Raw genomic sequence first — 15641 nt, forward strand, 5'->3', positions numbered from 1 at the left:
ATTTTATTCGCAAATCTGCCATTTGCGTATAAAATAATACGCAAATCGGCACTTTCCGCCGAAAATCATCCGTTCGCAGGATGATACATGTGGCCCATTGTGTTGCTGGCATAATCCTTTTAATAAATTTTGTGGTATTTTATATCACTATTACCTCCTTGGACCTGCGCCTGTTTATACCCGTCTTGGAGTGGAGGAGGATACTGACTGTCTTTAATCCCTGTGGGGATTAGTCGGGAGTGGCTGCGGTTCATTCACATGCTATAAGTAACAGTTTTGCCTTACATCAGCACAACCTACTCAGGTGAGAGCTCTATGTGCTTACTTTCACCACTTCAGCCCTGTCTGAATTACGCTATGGAGCGCTGTCTTATATTTTGTTTCTAGCATGTGTGAACATGGCCTAAATCAACAACATAGGGAAAAAGCTGCCGCTGCAAATCTACTAGCAGGGCCACTTCTGCCATGAGGTGGAATGAGGATTCCGCCTCAGACGGCAAATTTTGTGGTCCTGGAGGGGGAGGCAGAATGTTCCCTGTTGCTGTCATTTTGGAGAAGTTTAACTTAAAGTGTCACTGTTGTTTACAAAAAGTTTTGACCAGTCAGCATCTGAGTGTTCAGACCCGTATTGATGAATGGGCTGGGAATAGGCTGCATTAAGCGCTGTCCTCTCCTCTCTCTGTGTCACGTGAGCAGTCTTTTTATCATTTTCTCCAGGCCACATCATGGCAGCAGCAGCTTCATCTAAAGTATCTTTTTTTTTTTTGTAATATATTACTAAAGAGCTACCCCCTTTTCTGCCCTAGGTACAGGACCCCAAGCAGTAGCAGATTACAACAGGTCCTTTTCGGGCGGTAGCCTGGGGCCCTGAGCTCCTGGGGGGCCCATGGCCACCCAAAAAGACATACTTTCAGGGGGGTATTGTCTGATGGCTACAGTTCTGCCATGATTTGCAAAAAATCGCTGCTTTTTTTTTGCACAATTCAGGGCATTATGACATTATCTATCCTGTAATATGAACACCACACTAGTGCTGCCATAGTTACAGTGGGGTGGGAGGGCCCAAGCTTGGTCAACAGCCCGGGGCCTATGGTAAAGTTAATCCGTCCCTGACAAGTACCTAATATAAAATATAGCCCTGACTGTATGTAGTGAGTGGAAGCAACAAAGACAGCAGTGCTGCTAGGTGTAAGCCCAATCAGCTTTGCTGCTGACTCAGGCTGCCTCAGACTGTTTTGTGCCCATGTTTGAGCTGTACAATTGCCAAAAAGAAGAGTTGAGCGAGCCAAGCCTCTGAAACCCAGATTTTTTCTGAGCTTTGCAAAAATTTCTGGTCAGTAGCGAACCCAATTTTTTGCAAAGTTCAGAACAAGTTCAGGATATGTCCACACTCCCCTGGTTTCCTCTTGTGGGTTTCCGGTGTCTTTAGCCACCTGTAGAATGACAGCCTGCTCAGCCAATCACTGGCTGACTGGGATAGGACAGCACTGGGGCTAGTGATTGGATGAGCAGGCTATCACTCTAGAGACAAGAGTGACAGCCCGCTTAGCCAATCACTGGCCTCTGTGCTGTCCCATCCCAGTCAGTCTGTGATTGGCTCAGTGGGCTGTCACTCCTGAGACAATAGTGACAGCTCGCTAAGCCAATCCCTGTCTTACTGGGAAGGGACATCACTGTCACTGGAGAATAGGGTCGGGGAAAAAGGACACTGGGGAAATGTAGACAGGTAAGTATGAGTGAACGTCTGCAATTGTTTAGCTTTTTTTTTTTTTCTTTTGTGCGGTTCATTGAAAGTTCAGTTCAGACGATCCCAAACTTTACATTAAAGGTCAGCAAACCTGCCAGACCAAACTTTAAAAAAAATTGATCAGCTCTATCAAAAAGTGTCCATTTCACAAAAAAATACAAAAATTGGACTTTTTTTTTTTTTTTTTTGCTGTGATCTACTTATTTCACAGTGCTCCTCCAGTAACCCTGATCATTCTCTTTCATCAGTTTTCTCTTAATGTCAGGTGCATTTTAACCCCTTCCAGACATATGATGTACGATACGCCCTGGAAGTCAATGACTTCCCGCAATATGCTGTACCGAAATGCCATAATGAGCAAGGGCTCTATGAAGCAAGCTGAGGATCGGAGCTCACTTAATAGAGAGTGAGGACTAGCTGCTATCAGCAAATGGTTCCTCACAGTTAATGATGGGAAACAGCAATTGGGTTCCTGACTGCCCACGGCATAAGCAAAACTAAAATAAAAATACCCAAGTTGCAGATTTTTGTTACAGTATATATTAGAAAAAAAATGATCAAAACGTTCCATCAATACCAAAGTGATACTGTTCAAAACTGCTTAGTACTTAGCTAAAGTGACACTGTCACCCCCTTTTAGCATTCTGACTCCTCTACACAGGTGTAAAGGGTAAATTTACCAGTTTTAATACCTTATTTTACATCATATATCATGGTGCTTGTTCAAGTAAAAAGTGATGTTTTAACATCTGCAGAGTGTGCTAAGTGGGCAGGGCTTCAAGGCAACTGCGCCACTTAGCCTCGCCCACACCGCTATTTAGGCCCCACCCCACCATGACATCTTTTAATTATTATTTATTTATAAAGCGCCCTTAATTCCAGAGCGCTAATCTTTGGCACATGGGCTCAGCCCTCTTGACACCCATTGGTATTGGCAGACATAGAGGGGATGGGGCCTAGACCTTAGGCCATCCTTTTCCAATGGTCGACAAGGGGGCCGGGCCTATGTTTCAATGACGTCATGGAGGGGGCCTACGGTCTTACGGCCCTTACATCTATGAAGAGAAGTCAGAATGCAAAAAGGGGGTGACAGTGTCACTTTAAAGTTTACAGGATACTGAGGAAACGGACACAATATAGAAAACTATTGCGTATGTTCTAGGTGATTCATACTTTAAAATGTAATATAAAGTAATTTTCAAGTTAGCATCTATGATGACAATTTGCTTGTGATGGTACACTCTCAGGTCACAGCATTCCCAGGTTACTATGCTATGCGTGAAATTACCCATGTTGTGTCTAGAGAGAAAAATGAATACAAATCTCAGTATAAATGTCACCAGATAGTTTTACGAGTATAGCGTAATTCCAGAGAAATCAAAATATTGTGATGACAGATCTCTACTTTCTTTCCTGCTAGTGAAAAGTCTGATGGATTCTGCAGAAAAAAAGCCATTATTTTAAGCAATTACCAAGATTCTTTTGTTTCACAAAATGACTGTAAAGTGACTGGTGTCATTATCATTTCCGGCGGAATCGATGACTGTGAATGAGTCGGAGTTGTATTTCCAGCTTGTCAGCACAGGTATATATGTGATTCATCACACTCCATGCCAGTCTTTAAGAAAACTTTCATCTCCATAAACACAACTGGCAAGCGCCATCGGCTTCAGTTTTAAATCAAGTTAAATGACAAAGTTGGCTCTCAGGAAAGTTTTATGGAAGCTCTGCATCATGCGGCTGCCTTCTATATGGATCAGAGAAGGGCCGGGGTAACATGTCAGACTTGCTTTGAGGTGTCATTTTTCAGACACGTATTTGTACAAGGAACCAATGTTCTATCAGATGGGAACGGGGAATCACATATTTTACAGGATACTGCCTTCTGGTAATATGTTTTATGGTGCACCTCATAAAGTAACAAACAATGGTACAGAGGAACTTTTAGAGGGAATGTGTCATTTTCATGCTACCTGAACCAGGCAAATTATTGGTCTCCCCCCATGCTAGATATCAATCTTCTATGTAATCAAAGCTGGTGGGGTGTAAAGAAGCCAGGGGTGACCACCCCAATCAATCATGGTTTGGGCAGCATAAAAATGGTTACAGGTTCCCTAAAATTCAACATTTTTAAAAGTTGCTACAAATGTTAAATAAAATAAGAAGTAGTCTTCACCTTACAAATCCCATGTCTCTCCTGTTCCAATAGTTTCTTGACCCTTGGTAATACAAGTGCATAAACAAAGTAAAAAGACGAAGACTAACCAGACATAGAGAGGCTCGATAAGTTAAATCTCATTGATATTAGTAAATGCAGAGATCTGTGAATTAGCCAGTGGAATCATTGAACATTCTACTTCTTTATCGCTTTAGTTCAATTCTTCAACGTTTACCAAAAGGCGAGTAGAGGCCTCAAATTATGCATAAGTCTAGACAATTAGATTATCCCAGCTTTGATAGTAGCCCCTCTACATAATTGCAAAATTGTGCAACATCCTACTTGTGCTTCAACTCCATTCCCAACCCATGCACTACTACTTAAAATATTATAGACTAAACAGCACCTTGGAAAACTACTGATTGCAGAAGTCAATGTCTGCCTTAGGGTGCCTTCACACCTACCGGATCTGCAGCGGATTTCATGCTGCTGATTTGCAACGAGATCCGCTGCGGATCCAGTCCTATTCATCCCTATAGAGCACATACTCGCAGCGGGAATGACATCCCACTGGAAGTGTGTACGTTAACCTCCTGCTGCCCGCAGCCCGGCAGCACTGATTGGCTGAGCGGGAACGGAGTCGGGAGACTCACACACAGCTGTGTCGCCAAACAGGTAATGTATGCTCTTGGCAACGGGCTGTGGGACTGTGGGTTAACGCACATACTCCCAGCGGGATGTCAACCCCGCTGCGAGTATGTGCTCTATAGGGATGAGTGGGACTGGATCCGCAGGGGATCTCGCTGCAAATCCACAGCGTGAAATCCGCTGCAGTTCCGGTAGGTGTAAAGGCACCCTTATAGTCTTGGGCATTGAAAGGTGCTAGACTAGCATGGCCTCCCTATCTATAACTATATATAAGGAAAGCCGCTCTCTAATGCATGCTCCACTATGCTGCTACTGGGCTTTAGGTTTTGCTTCCACCACTTTAAAGTGTCCTTGGTAAAAAAAATAAAATAAAATAAAAAATCACCAAATATGCCCTTTTAGTTACAAGCTAGGCCACCAATGTGATGCAATCTCTCTTTTGGCTTAAGTGATCCAAAAAAAAATCCCTGTCCTCCTGCTGAAGACTTTTTATAGTTATTGTTGTTTGTTTCTTATACTAATTGTGGTTCTATTCTAGTATAGTGTAGTTGGTTATTGTACTGTATCTCTCAAGTCACTGCTAGGGGTCGGTGTCTTTCGAGAACATGGCGTGTTGGGATTTAAAGCAGAATTGCTGCATACGTCCATTACATCAGTCACATGAAGGGTGTGAAGGTGCTAGAACAGTAGAGCATAATGCATTATGTATAGTGATGGGGAAGGAAACATTACATACACATACATATCAGTTTGCTACACCCAAGGTCATTCAGTGACTCTCTGGTTTATGTGTAAGAGGTCTTAGATGAAAACTGCTAGGAATATGTTAAGTGGATCAATGCATTCATTCCATCAATTATTACAGCTATATGCATATAGCTGTAAATGCACTCCTATTTATTAGAAAGGAGATAATAGAGTCTACGCAAAATACCAAGCATTCAAACATACAGTAGTTTGCTTAGCAACTGATGCTCTGGAGATTTTCAATATGGATTTTGGAAGATTTACTTTCATTTTTCATCTCAAGAAAACAGCAAGAAGGAAAACGTAATCTTAGTGTTACAATGGACTTTATTTTATGTATTAATCAATGGACTAGATTGACTTATAAATACCATTGCTTTTGGATAGTTTGCCATGCTGCATGGAGGAATTGGATATAGACTATCATAATAACTTTTACCTTAAAAGGGGTACTCCAGCGATTTCTTGCCATTCAACTGGTGTCAGAAAGTCACACAGATCTGTGATCTGAGAATTACCTCTATTAAAAAAAATCTCCAGTCTTCCAGTACCTATCAGCTGCTGTATGTCCTGCAGGAAGTGGTATATTCTTTCCAGTCTGACGCAATGCTCTCTGATGCCACCTCTGTCCGCAACAAGAACTGTTGAGAGCAGTAGCAAAACCCCATAGAAAACCTCTCTTTCTCTCAAGACTGGGAAGAATACATCACTTTCTGTAGGACAAACAGCAGGTGATAAGACTTGAGATTTTTTTAATAAAAGTAAATTAAAAATCTCAGATTTTTTTTTTTTTTTTTTTTATTGTGTACCTCTTTTTTTGTAATGGCTAATAAACACGAAGGGGCTGCCACTGAAGTCAATATATACTGTCATGAAGATTTGCTAATTTTACGTCAAAAGTTTTCCAGATCTGAATGTTCAGACCTCTGCTTATTGCTAGAACAAGCAAGAAAAAGTGTGCAGCTAACCACTTCTTTCCCTGCTCTATGTGTCAGCAACATGAAATGGTCCCATAGACTTACATTAGGAGTCCGACTTGGCTATGTGCACAGAGCTAGGGAGGGAAGATGTTTACTGTGAACTTTACATTACTTGTTCTAGCAATCAGAGAAGGTCTGAACACCCAGATCAAAACTTTTGACATGGCTCTATAAAAAAATACAATATTTTCCTGCATATAAGACTACTTTTTAACCCAGGAAAAACTTCTCAAAAGTTAGGGGTCGTCTTATACGGTGGTATAGTCTTTTAGGATGGGTGCTGAAAAACTTCGGAACCGGACTGGAGAATCTGTGGTTACAGCATACAGGGGGAGCTCAAAAACAGCTGCATCCCTGCCATATGCGGTGACTGTATGATGGGTAGAACAAGCTGCAGGCATCCAGGATATGGAAAAAAGAGATACGGTAGAGTGGCGCTGTGCCCAGTTACCCCTAAGTAAAAATGGAACCATTTAAAATTAGGTGTCAGATATCAGAAAAGTAAAATAATCTTTACATAGGAGAGATGCAACATTTCTTATTGGTAGATTTTACTGCTTAAAAACTGTGGTACAAGGACAAGGTTTGCTTGTTCTAATTAATTTTTTTAAACCCCCCCCCCCCACCCTCCTCAAGGTTGCTAAAGCCTATGTCTGATACTGAAGAGTCAATTAGCATGCACAGGATGGTACAGGCACAGAAGAAGTGCCTGTGCCATCTAATCTCAACAGTTAACCCTGTAGAAGCTGTGGTAAGTGCAAATGGAGGCCTCTCAGAGGCCTCTGATTTCCTGGCTACGGAAGCTGATCAGGCTCTGCCCTGAGGCACTGAAACACTGACAGGCATAATACACCGCAGTACTGATCGGTACTACAGTGTATTGTACCTTCTATCAGCACACAGCCTAGTCAAGTACCCTAGTGGGACAATAAAAAAATAAATATAGTAAAAGCAGAAAAAACTGTAAGGGGATGGGCCCCAAAATATACCACTAACAGTATAATCGTTGCCACTTTTGTGACTCTCAGTACAATGTGTCAGAAAAAACAAACACACAATCACTGTAACCTCGTAAAGCCAGGTTAGATTGGAAAAGTGTGCTGTATTAAGCAATAATTGGCAGGAAAAGTATTACACGGCCACAGGAATTCCATGAGCCTCTGTACAGAGTCAATAATCTCTACCATGTAAAGAAGTCTTTATTTATATAGTGGTAACATATTCCACAGAACTTTACAATTAAGAAATAATCCAAACATATGAGCAACAATGAGACAAGTATACTTTGGCACAATGTCCCAAGGGAAAAAAAGGATAAACCTCCACGCAGACCGTATATAGTGAAATGGAACTGAATTTATTTAAAATCCACAGGATTTTAAATAAATTCAGTTCCATTTCACTATATACAGTCTGCGTGGAGGTTTATCCTTTTTTTCCCTTGGGACATTGTGCCTCATTACCCGTACATACCTGAATTGGATTACGGTGGACTACCTCCTGCAGCGGCCTGCCTTTACCCTTTGTGCACTTATTGCGGTTTGTAGTGGTTTTGACTGTTCACGACCACATCAGGTGAGCTGAAACCTTTATTATTATTTACCCATACATATTGCCGTATTGTGTTACCCTATGTAGCGCTCTGCCTTTTCTCTTTTTTCTTCTGCTTTTCTTTCTACTTTCTTCTACACAAGTATACTTTGTCACAGTAAAGTCCATGCGTAAATACTTTTATGTCAAAAGACAAAGCATTTTAGGCGTTACACCTCTATTGGCAAACACAAAAATATTAGTACATATAGAAGTACATATTCGTACATACAGTATATAGTACAAAGAAGTACAAATAAATGTTTGAAAGAATAGCTAAAATATTTAAAAGATCACATCATAACAACTCTACTTGGGGAATAGATCAGTAGGATTAGCCAAAAGATCTGGTCACAACCACAGTTAAATCAGTTAAATCTGTATGTGAATTCATATATATATAAAAAAAAAAAAATTGAACATTTTTTTTGAATGATGTGCCTTTTTTAATTTCCACTTAATAATATTTGGTCAAATATTTTTGGAGATAGTTCATAGGTTCACATGTTGGGGGTTAATTTGGAAACAAAAATTGGAGATATTCAGAAACTATACTGATAACTTTGGAGAAATTAGAAAAATAAAGTGTAAAAGATTACCACTACTACTGCTACTACTGCTGTCTTTCTTTTTAGTTGTGAAAAAATGCAGAATTTCTCTGAGATTTCTTTTTTTTTTAAATCCAGTTGGCATAACCTTATATTTCTAACCTATCATCAGTTTTCTTGCTTTTGGCTAGAAAAATATTATGTTTAGAGTAGACTTGCTTCACTCCAATCTTCTTGCTAGAAGGAACTAAAATTATGGTATGATTAGTATGACAGGTGTTGATCAAGTTTAAAGAGAACAACAAAACTGCAGAAATAGTAAGAAATTCTATGTAACAGCATTTTTTACAATTTTTGGATGTGATTACTATAGATGCATACTCGGGTCCGATTGTCCGGCATTTGAATACCCCTGCTAGGGGTTCTATCTAGTGTAAAAAAGAAGAATGAAGAAAAGGACACATATTGAGGATCGGATTTATCAAAAAGTATAAAATATACACTGGAGTAAACTGCCCACAGCAACCAATCATGGATCCTCTTATTTTACCAGAGCTGAAAGCTGAGCTGTGATTGGTTGCACCAGTTTTTATTTTACACCCTTTGATATATCACCCCCTGTCAGTATCTAGAATCCCTTTTCATTACAAAAGTCAAAAGTAAGGACCAAACGACCGGGGAGATTAGGCAAGGAAGATAGAACAGTGAGTCCTAGTGCTAGGTTCTCCCAAGACTGTCTCTGCCTACTTGACGGCCTGACCCTAGGTGGTCGGCGACAATTGGTCGACAGTCCCTTCCTGCACCAAAGTGAACAAAAGAAAAACAGGAGTCAAAACAAGACAAACATTATAAAATAGTCAAATGGAAAACAGTCAGAAAACCAAGCAGGCAAATACAGTATCAAGTCAGCCGAACAATAGAAAGTTAGAAAAGAAAACCACTGTGGATTATGCAGGCATAAAGTTTTTAAAAAAATTTTTGGTCAAGGCAAATGATTGATGTAAATAGTTTAAATAGTCATGGAGTAAAATCTTTTTTTTTTTTTTTTCTTTACTTCAATTTTGACTTTGACCAATAACAATCATATGGGTCTACATGAATCCTTAATACTAATTTAATAAATAAAAGCATAATATACTTGCAGAGGTTTACACAACAGAGAGTCAAGGTTAACCAGGGTTGAAGGACTCTATTACCTACATGTTAAGTTTGTTAGCTGGGGAAAAGACTTCAAGATGTTTTAATTCCAAATCGCCTATAGGGTTTACCATTATTTTTCTTTTCGCTTCTCCTGAAAGCCACTAAGCACCTTAATGATCAAGGAAACAGCAGTGCAGTATCTCTTAGTTTATTAGAAAATCAGACAAAATGATTATAGTGCAGTCCATGGAGCTATTCACCACATAGCAACAGAAATAGCCCATTACATACAAAACATGTTTCACTTACTTGTACGCTAAAGAATAGTAATTCAGAGACTATTTTTTTTTTTTCCAATGAAAGCATGATGGATGTAATGGCAGAATCAAAAAAGCAAAAATAGCAGATGCAAATAAGTAATTGTAATGGTCATTAGATTCACAGGCATTAAGAGTGTTAAGGGATTTTGCTAGAGAATGGTGAATCTGGCAAACGGCGCTGTCAATTTACTTCATTCTGCGAAGCAAATTCCTGCCGATTTGTTAAGGAAATTAGCAACAACAACAAAAAAAAGGCGGCCGCACATGCCTGTCTGCAGCGTCACTGGGTGGGAGAAATGGATTAAGCATAATCCCTAGCGCTTGTCCAATCAGCTGCAGACCCCTCTTTGATGTCAGCACCTCACCCTCTATATAAGGTGGTTTGTTAAAGGGAACCAATCAGCCCGTTTGGGCTGATATGGTTCCCTTGAGCATTGTATAAAGCACCTGGAGCGGCCCCGGCATGTACCGGCCGCGGCCGCAGCAGGTGCTTTGTGACCGAGTAAATGACTTTTATTCCCCGGCTCGTGACTATATTCGAGCGGGGAAGTAGTCATGGTGGGCGGCTCCCCGCTCATATCTAGTCACTGCGCTCTGCCTGTCAGCGCGCTCAGAGGGGATGATTGACAGGCAGAGAGGTCCGTTACTGGCCTCTCTGCCTGTCAATCATCCCGCCGAGCGCGCTGACAGGCAGAGAGCAGTGACTAGATACGAGCAGGGAGCCGCCCACCATGACTACTTCCCCGCTCGTATCTAGTCACGAGTCGGGGAATAAAAGTAATTTTCTCGGTCATAAAGCACCTGCTGCGGCCGCGGCCGGTACGTGCCGGGGCGGCTACAGGTGCTTTATACAATGCTCAAGGGAACCATATCAGCCAAAACGGGCTGATTGGTTCCCTTTAACATAGGCAGCCAGTCGGCTGTGTGTGGAGGAGAGAGCAGGATGGCAGAAGCCAGTTAAAGCAGAGCAGGGAGAGATAGTGAGAGAGAGGAGTGATATATGGATAGAGAGAAGAGGACAGGAGGGATGATTGTGGGTGATATCAACACCTCCCCCTCCCCCTCTATATAAGGCGGTTTGTTAATGGAGGTGGCCAGTCGGCTGTGTGTAGACAAGAGAGCAGGATTTGCAGCAGGCAGTTAGAGCAGAAAAGGGAGAGACTAAGGGTGGGTTCCTACTGAGGAATTCTCGTGGATAATATCTGCGGAATTCCGCTGTCTGTCAGCGCGCACGGCCGTGCGCCTTTCCGCCGGCTCCATAGACACCATTCTATGGGTCGGCGTATTCCGCTATCCGCCGAGAGAAGTGACATGTCACTTCTCTCGGCGGATGGCAGAATACGCCGGCCCATGATATAGGGACAGAGAGGAGAGGAATGGCGGAAATGGGATGATTGACATTTTTTTTTTAAATTGTGATTTTCTGATTTTTGACACTTTTACAACAACATGCTTTAAAAAATTCACCCTTCTGTAATAGTCCCAGTATTGTAGCTACTGTAGTTTGGGCTGTTTTAATAAAATTTGTTAATAGTCGATTCATAAATCTTAACGAGGTCGACAGAAATTTTGCGAAGCTTGCTAAACGTATTTCCGCTTGCTTCACTTATCTCTAGATTTTGCTATGAAATATAAATATTCTAAGATGTGTTAATAAATAGGTCCAAACACAATAGCTACGTAAAATTACATAGTTTCCGACAAATGCAAACAAGAACAAGATACACTTAGCTATGAATACAGATAACACCTATCAGGGGGAGGCCCTCTGTTGGATAGATACCCAACACACACCTGGTTGGAGTGTAGTTTCTTCAAGACATGGCTGCACCCTAGTAGCTGTATTATACACAAACCATCTGGTTTTTTCCTTGTGCTTAATGTACCTGGTTTATAAACTTGTTTTCTCTACCCTTTCCTTGAACTTTCCAGAGAGAATCTTCACCTCCTTCCTTTAGATTCGAGCAGGCGCAGAAAGGCTTAATGTGGTTATAAAAGGAGAATGTGAATTCTCAACCCCAACAAACTTCGCAATGAGTTACAAGTACTAAGATGAGCAGAGATGCCTGATGAAGAGGAGGGTGGCCTCCTTGAATGCAAAAAAATTACTTTTTTCACCAAATCATGGCGTCAGTGTCCCCATACATTGAAGAAACCCGGTGATCCAGACAACAGACTGTGCCAGGAAAGCCACTGTTTTTTTTCCACTTTTTCTATGTGCTAAAGATGAGGAGAGAGACACAGACCCTTAAAACTAACTAGTAAGAACACAGTTCCTGGTAACTGTATAAGATAATTTAATGGGATAAAAGCATATGGTTTTACTCAACTTTACAGACTTCAAATTTTAAATTTAATTAAAAAATTTTAAATAAATTCTTGCTTTTCAAGGTTTTCCCCTCCTCTTAATTAACATCTTTCAGCATACTTCCAGCACAAAATCTGTTCTTCTCTTGGTAACTACCAGTACAAGATGTGATGTTCTATAGATCTAGAGAAATACCCTGTAAGTGGGCACCGATGGAAAGAATGTGCCATATACAATGGGACTGGAATGTAAACGAGTTACGCAAATGGGACTTTTTTTCATGAATATATTTGAGAACTTTATTCTTTAATCCCATTTTCTTCAGCACCTACAATCTACCTTCTGCTACTGGGGCAAGGTCAGCTCTTCATTAAAGCGACTCTGTACCCACAATCTGCCCCCCCCCCCCCCACAAACCGCTTGTACCTTCTTGTAGCTGCTTTTAATCCAAGATCTGTCCTGAGGTCCGTTCGGCAGGTGATGCAGTTATTGTCCTCAAAAACAACTTTTAAACTTGCAGCCCTTTGCCAAATTGGCGTGGCTTAGAGAGTCTGTGCATTAGACTTGCACCAGCCCTCTGTCCCTCCTCCCGTCCCTCTTCATCATTAGGAATGCGCCAGGTAGGTATTCTCCTATTCATCACCTGTAAGAACACTGCACATGTGTTGGATCGTTAAGGCACTTTGACACAGGGCTGCAAGTTTAAGGGTATAAACCCACACACCGTATACGCAGCAGATATGCAACAAATACGCAGCAGATTTGTTGGTACAGATTTGATGCTGTGTTCAGTTATTTAGATCTAATCTGCTGCGAGTTTGCTGCGTATCGCAGCAGTAAATACGCTGCATATACGGTGTGTGGGTTTATACCTTTATGGTGCGTTCACACCTACAGGATCTGCAGCTGATTTTCTGCAGCAGATTTCATTTAAATAACTGAACACAGCATCAAATCTGCTGCAGATCCTGTAGGTGTGAACGCACCCTTAGGCTGGGTTCACACTATGTATATTTGAGGCTGTATTTGTGAGGCTGTATAGCAACCAAAACCAGGAGTGGATTGAAAACACAGAAAGGCTATGTTCACATAATGTTGTAATTGAGTGGATGGCCGTCATTTAATGGCAAATTTTTGCTGTTATTTTAAAACAACGGCTGTTATATTGAAATAATGGCAGTTATTTACCGTTATATGACGGCCATCCACTCAATTTCAACATTATGTGAACAGATCCTTTCTGTGTTTTCAATCCACTCCTGGTTTTGGTTGCTATGAGGACCTGACTTGAGGACCAAATACTGCCTGAAATATACAGTGTGTGAACCCAGCTTTAAAGTGTTTTTTATAAGGACAATAACTGTATTACCTGCAGAACATACTCCAGGACAGATCTTGGTTTAAGAGCAGCTATCCGAAGGTACAAGTGGTTAGGAGGGAGCAGACTGTGGGTACAAAGTCACTTTAACTTATTTCATTTCATTTTTATCGGCCCATCATAAACTGTACCAGGAAAAAATACTCTTAGGTGGTCATTGTTTTCCCAATTTCCCAGATTTTCCAAGGTCTTAAGTTAGTCTTATCTAAGTTAATATAAATTAGTAATCTTGTATCCAGTTTGACCATCAGCTCCTCATTTTAAGACACCTAGAGAAGTGCCTGGATTATCTAAACCTAAATGTAGCTAAGGAAACCTGAAATGGACAAATGTCTATTTTATTTAGTTGTCCCACCAGATTGGGGAAAATTACCCAGGAGTAGGTTGCTAGAGAGCAGACCTTGGCGAACTCTGATGATGAAACCTTACTGACTGTCCAGATGATGGAACTAAACCAGAAAAAAACAAACCAAAAAAAAAAAAAAAGCAGCCTTGCAACTAGTGATATGGGAACTATGTGACATCAAAACTTATGAATAGAATGTCAGTGACAGAGCAAAGGCTGGAATCTGTTCCTTTCAATGCCCCTTACAGTGTGTTAGGAGACTAAATAATTTGCCTCAAGAAAAAAACATTTTCCTGCCCCAACAGAAGACCAGGAAAACCAGAGACATAGAAGAGGACACAGGGGAGCGTGGACAGTTAAGTATAGATTAGTTAAGTTTGGTTTGTGGTAAAACTTTGCGACAGTTGCAAACCAAATTTTTGAATGATTCACTAGTTATAGTTATCATCAAGCCAGCTTGAAGCATTACCCAAAATAGCCAAGCAAATCTTGATGACACAGAAAGGATGAGTCCTTAGAGTCACACTAACTGCCTTTGAACCTCGGAAACAAAAAAATGTGTAGTTTACTTAGTGTAATAAAGGTGGCTGGTTGCTAGATGGCAATACAGTACCTAGCCAATCACCTTTTTCTGAATCTTAGCAATGGCTCCTAGTACTCTGATACCCCCAGGACTTATGGTAGGATAAAATACAATGATCAGTCAGCAGTTGCAGGGTAAGTAATACAAGCATGTATCAATATCAGAATATATAATATGCCTGTTTACCACTGGATCATTTGAACTGGGGATTGTGGTAACATATTGTTAAGTCATATTAATGTCATATTTTGTATATTTAGTAAAGTAATTACAATATGGTGCTGATCTTCTAAACAAGTAGAGATGTTTACTTGCTTTAAAGTTATTAATTTGTATGAATAACACAAATCTCTATGTTTCTGAATTAGTGGATGTCACTTTGTTAACTTTAATGGTAAATATAAATTACCTTCTCTATGACATCTCTTCTATCTACAAGGTGAGGTAGTTATCGAATGATAAGATTATTGAGATTTCCCATAACCTTACTAATTACATATCTTCCTGCTACCTATCTCCTCTTACACATCATGCTAATTCAAGACCTTCAGCTAAAACATTGCTGTTTTAATGGGCAGGTATACTTTAATATACTTAAAGGGGTATTCCCCCCAAAATTATTTTTGCATTAATACGCTGCCCACCCGTAGCTTTCCATCTTTCCAATATAAAGTTATTACGGATTCTGCACAGTTTTGCTGTTATCCAGCTGCATTCACCCCCAGGGATTGCAGAGAATCATCAGACCTCAGTCCACACCGACACGCTCCCTGCTCCTGGCCCCCACCTTCCGTGTCGGCATCACGTGTCCTCAGTCCCAGCACAGTGAAGTGACTGAGAACACTGATGCGGTGGCTGATGTTACAGAGGGAGACAGTGATCAGTGCAGCTGTGACTGCATCCCTCTCTACCAGCAGCCACCCGGTCACCCCTAGCCCAGAGCTCACCCCTTGTGTCCAGAGCCTCCCGGCAGCACTAACCCGCAGCACACAGCCCCCCGCTCCACAACCAACCGCCCCCACCATCACCCGTGGCATACCTCACTCACCGGCAGCATAGCCTCAGCACTCACCCGGGCCCCCCCTGCGGCAAGCTCCGCCCCCCGCAATCGCCCACGGCAAGCTCCACCCCCGCAATCGCCCGCGACT

The sequence above is a fragment of the Dendropsophus ebraccatus genome, chromosome 12 (genome assembly GCF_027789765.1).
Source record: "Dendropsophus ebraccatus isolate aDenEbr1 chromosome 12, aDenEbr1.pat, whole genome shotgun sequence".
Taxonomy (NCBI): Eukaryota; Metazoa; Chordata; class Amphibia; order Anura; family Hylidae; genus Dendropsophus; species Dendropsophus ebraccatus.